General features: G+C 41.3%; 1 pseudogene; it reads right to left on the bottom strand.

The window, feature by feature from the left end:
• Nucleotides 1-3040: 3040 nt before the first annotated feature.
• On the bottom strand, nucleotides 3041-4699 carry LOC116094028 (annotated as a pseudogene).
• Nucleotides 4700-12783: the final 8084 nt, after the last annotated feature.

Here is a 12783-nt window from a genome sequence, read left to right as displayed (position 1 = left end):
CCTGTCTTCCAGGTCACTCAGTTGCTCCGAGCTGCCCTGCACTGAGTTGGGTCGGGCTGGGCCAATGAGAGGCCGTCTAGCCAGTGAGGAGTGCCACAGCTTCAGGCTGCGTTTCTTGAAGCAGCTTTTCCAGGAGAGCAAACCTCTCTCCAAGTGTTACAGCTCTTAGAACAAAAGGCTCAGATGACTGGAGTAGATCTTTCCCACACCTTTAATCCCCTGGATAGTATTTATATACAATTTTGGGGGTGATTCAGAGTTCGACAGCAGGTACTTCTCATTGGTTTGGGCTGAGAGCTTGGGGAATCTTTATTTGCATGTAAGAAGGCTTGGTGCTGCTAATACGTGACCAATATCACACATCTCTCCTGCGTTGGGCTGTGGGGGGCTGTGACTACAACAGGAGCCAGGGGCCCAGGAGGCGTGGTCGAAATTACCACCCACTGGGTCTCCTGCGGTCCAGACCTCTTGCTCGACCAGGACCAGGTTGCTTGCACAGACCGCTCCACACTTGTAGATTCTGCCTTGCTGTTCTCTGAACTGTTAACTATCCCCTGACCCCAGTGTTTCTACTCAAACTTTGGATATCAGGGTTCCCAGCTCCTGATGACCCGCTTGAACGTCTCAGCTACCTTCTAGCTGCTGTTGCTCTGTTTCTCCATATCCAGCCAGCTCTGCCTATGATGAAGAACTCAGTTATTAACCCCAAAGAGCAATTAGGGAGAAGTCTTTATTGGAGCAGTGGGAATCAGTGTACAGGAAAGAAGCCTCTTAGGTGATCCCACCAACAACCTGCTTATATAGCCAGAGAAGGGTTGTGATCTGACCAATCACAACCATGCATGCTTTGTTGTACCACTCACGAGCCTTACACACATGTCAGTGACAAGCATTTTTCTGAATCTTCTCCTGCTCCATGAAAGAGTATCATTTTGAGCAGGGTCATCCAGAGGCAGCATGGCTTATCTTGCTTTTAGTGGAGTCTTCCAAGTGTAAAGTGCCTGCAGCAGTCATGACTGGAACAAGATATTCTGGAGTCTGCCTTCTGAACCCAGTTGCAGTTTTCCTGATAGCTGGAGAATAGTTTCTTCGAGGGGTCTGTCCAGGATTCCAAGCAGCTTGGATGCTGAGATGATAGTCTCATCAAGAGTGGATGATCCTGGTAGGACAGCTCCTCACTCAGGGCAGCTAGACCTAAGGATCTAGTCAATCTAAAGGTTAAATCATCTTGGCCTTCAACAACTTACCTTATTTGAAGAAGTAAACACTGAAGAGTGCTTGCCATAGAGACCCATTATCAAGGCCATTATGATAACAACCGTGTAATCCTAGCATTTGGAGGTGGAGGCAGGAGGATCATGAATTTAAGATCCTTCTCAGCTTTATAATGAGTTACAGACCAGCCTGGGCTACATGAGACCCTGTCACAAAATACCAGACAAACAAACACTGGAACAAGTTTTTGTATTGGGCCAGATTTCAGAATGCTTTTGCCTTTTGTTTTACATCTGTAACGAACTATCTTTTCCTTAGTAAATTAACTTTGCTCTATCAGAGGTCAGCGAGTTCACCGTGGGTTTCTCCACTCTGCCCCACTGATTCACAGCACTGCTCTTAGGCCAACACCATATTGGGTGGCATATTGTGGTTTTATAGGAATTCTTATAAAGTACCAGTCCTCTGACCTTGTTCATCCCTAGTTTGCTCTTACCAGGTACTCTGGAAGCTGAGTCAGAAAGATTGTAAGTTTCAAGGTTTGCCTGAGCTACAGAGTGAGTTCTAGGCCAGGCTGGGTAGGTAACTTAGTGAAACATTGACTCAGGACAGAAAGTAAAAACATCACTGGGGAATGCTAGACCTTCAGCAAGGGGCATGCTGGAGTGCAGGGTTCTGAGGGAACTACCAGGAAAAGACCTAACACCCACCATTCCAAACACATACCTGTGTACATGCCATAACCCCCAAGCACTAAGGTCACAGAAACCACAGGAACCCCCTGTCCCTTCCCTCACCACACAGCACCATGGGAAGTCTGCTAGGGCCTAAAGAATCTGAGAATGCCTCCTTTCTACCCGGTAAAGCTCTGTAAGCACTGTGTTCTTTTATTGCTTATTTTCTCTTATTTATCACTCTTTCCTATATGTCTCTTGTGGTTTTGCATTTTTTGGGGGTACTGTTCAATTAGGTTTTTGGATGGCTGTTTATGGTTCTCTATGCAGTTCATTATAAAATATTCTTTCCTATACTTTCCAGTCATACCATATATGTATGTATGTGTGTATATATATACACACACACACACACACACACATATCACACACACACATATATATATATATATATATCTTTATTCCCATGTCTGTTCTTTCTCTCACCTTTATCCTATCCTCTTTTTATTCTCACATAGGTTTAACAGTTTCAAATCTGTGACCCTAACAGTATCCCAATTTTCTCCTTCTACCTACTGTACCCACCCTGTCTTTTCTCTTTTCTCTTCTTTCTTTTCTTTTCTTTTTTTTAGCCAAGGCCAAAACAAAAGCATCAGTTCAGTTTTATTTATACCTTTTAGAAATTCTCAAGCACATAAAGTTATGGGATATACAGTAAACTTAATAACTTAAGAACTGCCCCCCCAAAATGGATGGAGAAGGGGAGAAGAGGAGGAGAGCTAGTGACAGCAGCCATTTCCACCACTCACTAATCAGTAAGTTATTATCAACTGATTTTAATCGTATAACTTATATGAAAAATAGGGTGATATAATCCTCTGAGAGTTAAACAATGGACTTTTCACTATTGTAAGTTATTTTATGTACCTCAATATTGTCTTTTTTTTTTTCAGGTTTAACTATTTTTAATGGAACATGCTGGACATGGTATTGCATTGCCATTGCATTTGGGACACAGTTCTCTAAAGAGTTATATAATGCACATTTATAAACATTTACAAACAAAAACAGTTTGTAACCTTCTGAGGAATTGTAGAAACAAGCAACTAAGAACAGCTATGTGGTGATGGCTGGAACTAGAGTTGTAGAAATTAGTACTTTGGCCTTTTTGCTTCAACCCCATCTGCTTCCATCTTCTTCCTCTTCTCAATGATTGCACTTGTTTTCTTCCACTGTTGATCAAGAAGGTCTGCCTCATTATTGGTTTCTTTGAATCGTCTGGTTTTCTGTCCTTCAGACATCTTGATACCATACTGGAATGCAGCCTTGGGCAAAGACTGCTTGTTCGTATACTTGCTATATTCCTCCTGAGTATCAAAGTCTCAGCGGCCTAGGAGACCCTTCTTGTTATCCTGGTCCATTTTGCCATAATCTACCTCTTCATCACTACCTACAGCCATGCCATTCATTGTGGCTGGATAGCATTCTGCATAACTGATGGACATGCCAAAGAAATCACCCAGCTGCTTCTTATCTTCTGGCTTCTTCAATGATTCAGTGCCTTCCCAACCAGCAGACCCAGCAAATCTTTCATTGATGGACTTGATCAACTCCTTTGCAGATCCAGGTCTTTTGTCAACATCCATGGGCTCATCATCCACTTTGGCTTCTTGAAGTGGCCGTGCCTTTTCTTTTCCTCCTCTCATTCCTATACCTGGTCTCACTCTCTGTTTCTGTCCCATTCCTGATCACATTCATGTTCCCGGTATCTCTCATGCTCCTTGTCCCAAGGTGTCTTGGTTGTGGAAGGAACATAATCCTCAATGTCTTCAACAATGTTAATGTCAGCCTCAGGAGGTTTCTTTTCTTCCAGTTTTCCTTTATCCTTCTTGAGCTTCTTGTTTTGGGTCCCCTGCCACAGGTATGACAAAATCTGGGTGAGCTTGCTAATAACGATGTCGTTTGCAGTCAGTGTAGTCTGAGCCTCCATAGTGGGGCAATCAGCCTTGCTGTATATGAGAGTGGTGGGGGATATCTGTGTCTGCGTACTCATCAGTCAGGTCCACTACATAGGCCATATGTCCTGGTAAGAACAGCTCATCTCGCTCATATGATTTACTCTTGAACAGCATCTGATACACATTTTAGCCAAGGCGTGTTTTAAATTCAATTTTGTTCTCAGGATCTTCACCTTTCTTGCTTTCCTTTTGGGGCTTTTCCATGAATTTCTCTTCCTTCCTCTCTTTGCTGGCAATCTCAGTATGTACCTTTTGAAGCAACGCAAAATCCAAACCTTTCACCAAATGGGTGTGTTCCATATCACCCAATGATTTAGACTCCTGAATCAATTTTCTTCTCTGCTACTGATTTGTCCATCTCAGCAGTGGGGCCCAAGGCCCTGTATTTGGCTATAGTACTTATCAGCTCAGTTTCCCCATAATCTTTGTTCACACTATCTCTCCATTCTTTGGCATGGTCCTGGTATTTCTCTGTGAGTTCTCTCTCTCTCTCTCTCTCTCTCTCTCTCTCTCTCTCTCTCTCTCTCTCTCTTGCTGGCAAAGCTTGGTATAATAACTTCTCTTTTTCCTCCTTCATGCAGCTGGGTCTTCATCCTCATTGTACTTTCTTGGCATCTCATGGTGACTTGACTCAGAAGGTGGTGCAGAAGAAGGTGTAGCTCTTGGGGTCATAGGAAGTTTCCTCAAGTCTACATTGGTGAGTTTTGATTGGTGGAAGAAATGAGGATCATCCACATCATGGCCATCTGGAGCCAAAGGGATAAAGAAGGGTTTACTATCTTGCTCTGGCATTTTGGTCGCAGTCTCTCAATGCCAGCAATCTCGAAATGTCCAATATAGTCTTTTAACAGGGCATCTTTAACATATAGACTGTCTTCTGTAACATAAATGTCTTCCTACAGCCTGTAGTCCAACTCCCAACAATGGTCAGCAGCAGCTGTGAACGGAAGTCCAAGGATCTAGCAGTTACTCAGTCCCACAAAGCAAGCAGGCGAAGAAGAGAGAGTAAATCTTCCTTCTTCCAATGTCCTTATGTAGGTATCCAGGAGAAGGTGTGGCCCAGATTAAAGGTGTGTACTGCCACACCTGGATCTGGGACTTGGTTTGTCCCAGATGACCTTGAACTCAGAGATCTCCCTGTCTTAATCTTCTGGGATTCATAACCAGTATGCCTCAAGATCTCCATGTCAAGATCCAGGTCAGAAACTTGTATCTCCCAACCTCTAGATCACAGGTGAGCCTTCCAATTCTGGATTGTAGTTCATTCCAGATATAGTCAAGTTGACAGCCAGGAATAGCCACTATGCTAAGCAACACAAATGCCATGTATATGTGGGATTTTTATGAATGTAAAACTACAAATACCACACAAACTGCAAATAGCCAGAGTGTTAACAATAACTTGTCTAGAAATGTCTTCTAAGGGGATTGAGGGGGGTTATTTGACCAAAACACACTCCTACAGGTCAGGAAAACCATTTAATTTTTGGTGCAGAAAGCTCAACCCATCTAACTTGTGTTTGGGTATCAGTGAAGTTTCATTTGACCAAGGAGAACTTTAGTTGATGAACAACCATAACTTAAACTACTGCTATTTCACATGGCCACTGGAACCAGGGTTGAAAGCACCTCTTTGAAAGGAGAGGATCTGGGTTCTATTTCCAGTGCCCACAAGCATTGATAACTCCAGTTCCAGGGAATCCAATGCCTTTTTCTGGTCTTCACAGGTACAAAAGTAGAGCACAGACATGTGTACAGGCAAAACACCTCTATGCATGAAATAACATTTAAATTTAAAGCAGAGTTGGTTCTTTGAAAAGATAAACTTTTAGTAAAACTAATGAAAAGAAAGAGAGAAGACCCAAATTATGCCCTTGGTCGTGCCTCAGTAGGTGAAGGCACTTGTCATCAAGCCTGACTGATCTGCATTCAATCTCCAGAATCCATATGATGGAAGGAGACAACTGAGTCCCACAGGGACCCAAAGATACCTACTGCCAACTCTGATGACCAGAGTTCAATTCCCTGGACCTGCTTGGTAGAAGGAGAGAACTGACTTCTGCAGTTTTTCTTCTTACCTCCACTCTTGTGTGCTGTCACATGCTCAACACACACACACACACACACACACACACACACACACACACACACACACACATACCCACACACACCCCTGAAGATGGGGGGGTGAAAAGGAAGAAATAAGAGTTGGAGAATGGGGAGGAGCACTGTGAAATAGTGTCTTCTGTGTGTGACATGGTCATTCCTCTCATGAACTCACCCCAGCTGCACTCACCAGCATAAGACTGCACAGATCAAGACCTCACAATTCCAGGTGGGGGAGGAGCTCTTCAGATCCCATTCCACTGAGGAGCTACTGTCAGATGATAGCTACTGGGGGAATACTGAGGGGTGGTATTTCTTTCTTCTCCTCCTCATTGTCCTCTTTCTCCTCATCCTCATCCTCCTCATCCTCTTCCTCCTAGTCTTCTTCCTCTTCCTCCTCGTCCTCCTTGTCCTCTTCCTCCTCCTCTTCCTTTCCCCCTTCTTCCTCATCCTCCTTTTCTTCTACTTCCTTGTTGTTGTCCTCTTCTTTGGTTGAGGGTTTGGCTATAGGAAGGTTGCCCAAGCTCCAGTGGACAGCCCCCATCTATTCACATACAGATAGCACTATATTGAAATCAGTGTACTGCTTAAAGATAGAAAAAGAAGAGGGCATTAGTTGGGAGATGAGCATATTAAATGGTTTTGGGGGAAATGTGTGTGGATACGTATATAATGCCTGAAACTCCCAGAGAATACATAAAAAATACTACACATTTTTTAAATGACTGCTGGGAGTGTAGCCCAGTGATACTTCACTTACTTAATATTTACAAGGTCCTGAGCTCAATCCCCAGCACCGCCTGACAGACATATCCAGATGTTTACCAGTGAAGCCGAGTCCCACCCTGTCTCAGACACCTACAGTACTTACTATTCTGGTGCACTGTTGCAGGTGCCTCCAGATCTCCTTTGAATTCGAGGTCAAGCAGCTGCTCTCTACTCTGTTCTTGGGGACTATACAACTTAAGAGATGGCTCTTTCTCAGATCCTGTGGGCATTTAAATGGTCTATTCTGAAGCTTCCTCTCAGGAGAGACTCAGGCTCTTATTCTCCCTTTTAAAATATATATATATATATATATATATATATATATATATATAATTTATTTATTTATTTATTATATGTAGGTACACTATTGCTGTCTTCAGCCACACCAGAAGAGGGCATCAGATCTCATTATGGGTGGTTGTGAGCCACCATGTGGTTGCTGGGATTTGAACTCATGACCTTCTGAAGAGCAGTCGGTGCTCTTCCCCACTGAGCCATCTCACCAGCCCGACACTTTAGATTTTTAAGCAACTAAAACCTGTGAGTCCTTTCCTCCTTGTCTCCAAGATCTAGCACATCTGGACACATCTGTTTTCTGACTTTGGATACTGCATCTGTTCTAAGTAGGCGTCAACGACTCCCGAAGCACCTGACTGCTGTGCATGCACCAGTGTTCTTGTAGAAGCCTGTGCAAAAGCTCCCCCTGTGAAACCTCTGAAGTCCTGCTGCCTAGGGTTGCAGCTGCAAAGAGATACTTCAGACAAGTGTAATTGCTGAGGCTCCTGTGGGGAAGAGCCCTGCTCACACTACTAAATAGAAGGCTGTGTACAAACTTGCTTTTGGGGTTGTTTGGTAGATATTTCTTTTAAGTCTTGACCCTTTCCCTACATTTTTTTCTACGAAACATGTGACTGAAAATAAAAAAAATTACTGAATTGAGAGAGAGAGAGAGAGAGAGAGAGAGAGAGAGAGAGAGAGAGAGAGAGAGATTGATTTGTGCTTTGGGCATTATTATTATTTTATATCATTCTATATAGATTACTCCATTTCGATGTTCAGGATTCTATTTAGGAGCCTCTGAATGTCTTTTTGGTTTTCTAGGATTGTTAATACAGGTGGTAAGGATGAAGAAATTTGTTTATGGAACGAGTAACTGTATGGATGGTACTTTTACAAAAGAAAACATTTACTTTTCAAAGCCAGAGAAGGTTTTCTACATTTTCCAGTCATTGGAATGCCAGATTGTGGTAAGTTATAGAAATATTTTTTCTCTCTGTGGCTTGGAGTCTCTTTTTAGTAAACTTTCTCAACATAAAAAGTTTTAACACTAACTCAGGACTACAAAGAGCAATTTATTAAAGAATCAGCCTGTATTCAGGACATTTAAGAATAATAAAAAAAAAATGAAAAGATTCCTAAGTTCTCCCCAACAGGTTTAGATTTCAGTCTTGCATTAATGAAAAAACATTGGAAAATGTGAATCACACACTGTTGATAGTTAATAGAGACCCCAGCATATAGTAAATCCATGTCCAGCATTTTTTAAAAAAAGAAAGAGATAATTTTGGGAAAGATGTGCAGAAAAGGGAGCAGTTGGTAGGAACATAGATTGATTCAGCCATGGTGGAAAATGGTGTAAAGGTTCCTAAACAAATTAAAAACAGAGCTACTGTATGCCCAGTAATCGTTCTTCTGGGCATACACCCAAAGGAAATGAAATCACCACCTTGAGAAGATAGCTGTACGCCCACGTTTACTGAAGCATCATTCACAATGTCCACGATACGGAAACAACCTAAACGTCTATCAGCAGAGGAGGAGACGGAGAAACGTAGCATGTATGTACACAACAGAGTACTGTCCGGCCTCAGGAAGAAGAAGATCTGTGGTTTATGAGAACACAGATGAACCCAGGGAGCATTACGCAAAGTCAAGCAAGCCAGACACAGGAAGAAAAAAACATTGACTGAGAACGTATATGTAGCATCTAAAATAAAATCAGATACTTCAGGAAAATGGGTGATTGGGGTATCAGGATAAAAGAATCCAGAAGGATGACACAGTTGCGGTTCTGCGAGATGAATGAGAACGAAGAACTAATGCTTCCCATGAGGACTGAAGAACTAATGCTTCCCGTGAGGACTGAAGAACTAATGCTTCCCGTGAGGACTGGAGGAATGCTGCACACTTGAAATTAGTTTTTTTAAAAAAGTACATTTTAGGTATCTTTTAAAACAAGTTTTACATTAATTGAATAATTAATTGTGTGTGTTTATATAGGTCAAGAGATCACTTTTTGCGAATCAGTCCCTTCTTCCACCATGTGGATTCCTGGGGATCAGACTAAGGTTGTCAGGCTTAGTTGCAAGTATATTCACAGCCACAGGCAAGGGCTCCGGCTCCGGCTCCGGCTCCCGCTCCGGCTCAGGATTGGGCACAAGCACGAGTACAGACACTACTCCTCCTTCTCCCAAACTATCTCACCAGTCCAGAATTTTAGATACCTTTACAAAAAAGAAAAAAGTAGGTAAAGTGATGGATATGCTAATATTTTATTAATGTATTTGACTACAACAATCACTTAATCATACTTATTATGTTATACATAATGGAACTTTGATGTTATACATCTTAAATACCTACTTTTTCTAAAGAGTACAAACCATCCGATATCTAGAAGCTGTCTGGCAGTGATACCAAAGAGAGTTCATTGTCTGACCCTGCCTCTGTGCACTGTGCTTGCGAAGACCCAGGACTATCTGCAATGGAGGGTAAGATGCCCAGGGTACAGATGCTGGGAATGCGCCCTGCAGAAGGAAGGAGCAGTGGGATGTGTGGAAGTCTCTACTTTAGAACAGAGATTAATTTTTAAAAATTGAAATTATTTCTTTGAGACAGGGTCTTAATATGTGTCCTTGGATAGCCTGGTACTCACTATGTACTCAAGGCTAAACATGTGTATATATAATATATGTATATAAGTGTATATATACATACACACACACACACACACACACACACACACATGTAAAACTAAACTAAATTTTGAGACCTATACTACAATAGATACATTTGATGAATTAAATTACAGCAGGAGATAAACTAGCCAGGAAACAGAATTTTGAATTAAAAAGAAGAAAATCAGGCTATCTTTGCTTTTTAAAGTCAGGGTTCACGTGATCCACACTGGCTTAAATTTACTCAGACTCCGTTTAGCCCCTGCTTTCCGCTGCATCACCTGAATGCTGAGTTTATAGGCACATACCTGGCAAAAAAGGTAAATTTGTGGTAAAAGAATTTGTTAATGCTGACGTTTTATTGAGGTCAATAACTAAACAACAAAAAGAATCAGAAAACTGGGCTGGCTCTTTCCCGGGGGTGTGAGGGGGAAATGATGACTGAGGCTGGCATGTAGCCAGAGTTCTGAGAGGAGTTTGTTTGTCTGCCTGTATTTGTATTTGTAATTGGCATTTGTTAGTTGGCAACTAAAACAGTTAAGCTGGTTTGGTGGGACTTTCGTTTGCTTTGGTTTGTTTTCAGTTCATCTATTTCGTTTTTTGAGTCTCACCCACAAGTTTGTGAAGATGGGCTGTTAGATTTATTTATTTATTTTTAAATGGCAGTTCGAAATGTAAAACGACCCTATAATGAGGCCTGCTTTAACGGCTCTGCAGTCTTCCGGGACAGGCCCCCTGTAAAACTGTGCTTCTGTTTGCTCTGTTCTTGTTCTAAGGGCTCTTTCTTCTGTGACTATTTAGACTAGGTTAAAAACAAGCACACGAATGAATAGCCACCCCCCCAAAAAAAAACCAAAAAAGAAAACCCAAACAAATCAAAACAAAACAAACAACAAACAACAAAATGAAACCCAAAGATATTTGTGAATGTGTATGTATGTGTGTGTGTGTTGACCAAATATCTAATGGAATCACCACAGTTTTTTTTTAAAATTTATTTATGCATGAGACTCTTGTTTTTGTCAATACTGCCATCTGAATACCCTGGGAATCTAACAAATACTGTGGTTTTTTTAATACCATTTTTTCCTTTGGTAACGTGTGTATGTCCATTTTTATGTCTTCGGGTTGGTATATATGGACCATAGGTCTTTACAAAGACTGCAGGCTTATAAGCTTAGCTGCTAAGGACTACACAATAAATATGATAGCTGACTGGCTGTTCTCCTTGGGTTATCACAAGGTGATAGGATTTATTTCAGCCACAGTGATGGTTGCATCTAGTGTTCAATTTCCACCCGGATTTCCTGTGCTGAGAATTGGAAGGTAACCTCATGTCATCTAGAAAGTCACCTTGGAAACATGCTGTCTCCAAAACCTCAGAAAGGATGCTGTTTGGGATTTGTGGTGAAGTGTGTAAACTAGGAATGAATGACTTCACACTGCATAGTCAGAACATGGTAGCACTTTCGTTTTCTCTCACTAAGCAACTTATCTCGACTGGCTTCAAATTCAAGATCCTCCTGCCTCAGCCTCAAAGATCTTGGATTATAGGTCTAGTATCTAGTAGCCCCCAACTCTACCCCGTGTAGTCCTAGAGATCAAACACAGGCCTTGTGCATGTTAGCCAAGTCTCCACAACTGACAATAGCTTTAACCCTTATGTTGCCCTTCCCGCTTATCCATGTAAATACATCTGAAACTTCAGTACCTAAGTTTACCTTCTAGAAGATGGGGTAAAATTGAAATGAAGTACAGTCCAATATAGTTTCTGCATCTTTCCTAAACATTTCTCTTTCTGGACACTTTACTTGAAAGAGAAGTGAGGGTCAGGGAGGCCCGTGTCTAGACTCCAAAAGCTTGAACGTTCTGCTTCTAGAAGTCTGGGCTCTGATAAGCTTACTTAGACTTAAAGGTCGAGCAGTTCACTATGGTTCCCCTTCTTTTTTTCTGGCTTGGAGGGAAGTGACCTTTAGTTTCAAGTATCTACAAGAATGTGGTAGGTAATGTAACTATCCTTGGAGAGAAAGATAATGGCAACATTCATCTCTTGGAGGAAAAAGTTGCAGGACTACTTGCTTAGGATCCACTCTGAACAACTCAGATGAGCTGGGCTAATGGGCCAGGTTGTTCTTATTCCGTAATTGTGTCAGTGCCTTTCCCTTCCCCCAGCCTTTGACAACAGCCAAGTTACCTGTTTCTATAAAAAGAAACATGATTCAAAGCAACCAGACTAGTGCGGCTTGTCTGACAAGCGTGCTATGGACCCCCTTTCATGGACCACATCACATAGAGGTCATTTCATTTATATTTTACATCATTTTGCTGTTTGAGGTAGGGTTTCATGTAGCCCAGGCTAGGACTGAACTCCTTATGTAGCAGAGGTTAGTTTCGAATTCCTGATCCATTGGCCTCTGCTGAGATTACAGGTGTGAGCCACCATATACATATTTGTGAATATTTTCCGAACACTTAAGGTTTACTGGTACTATCTCAATAAGGAAGAAAGAAATTCAATCTGTCCTTACTCTTGCCTTGTGAGAATTTTCTTACCCTCCCTTCCAATTGTTTTCATGCTGTTTATATAATAGTTGACCCACTATCAGCGTTAACCTTTTTCTTTTTTTTTCTTTTTTTATTGCATTATGATGAGAAAAGTTACATGATTACAATTTATCTGAATTTGTTAACATTTAAAAACATATTTTAATTAAATAGAATTGAATCACATTCTTGTTCCCCTTTTGTACTACCGCTCCTCCCATAGACCCCCCCTTCAATACCTATAATATCTTTTTTGTCATATCCCTTAAAATTTATAAAATATCATAACAATAAAAATAAGTATTATAAAAGTTGCTTGATATAAACAATCAATTTAACAGTCTTATGTAGATGCTCATTTACAGCAATAGTGAAAATACATTTTTCTCAGTATAAATTTTAAATAACTCCAAATATATTAGCTGTATACTTGAAAATCATACATCACTACTAGTATTTTCTTAAATGAACATGAATATATAAAGTCTTTTTGTTTGTTTT

This window comes from Mastomys coucha, unplaced genomic scaffold (genome assembly GCF_008632895.1).
Source record: "Mastomys coucha isolate ucsf_1 unplaced genomic scaffold, UCSF_Mcou_1 pScaffold16, whole genome shotgun sequence".
Classification (NCBI taxonomy): Eukaryota; Metazoa; Chordata; class Mammalia; order Rodentia; family Muridae; genus Mastomys; species Mastomys coucha.
Note: the sequence above shows the minus strand (reverse complement) of the source record. Positions and strands in the feature narration are given on the sequence as shown.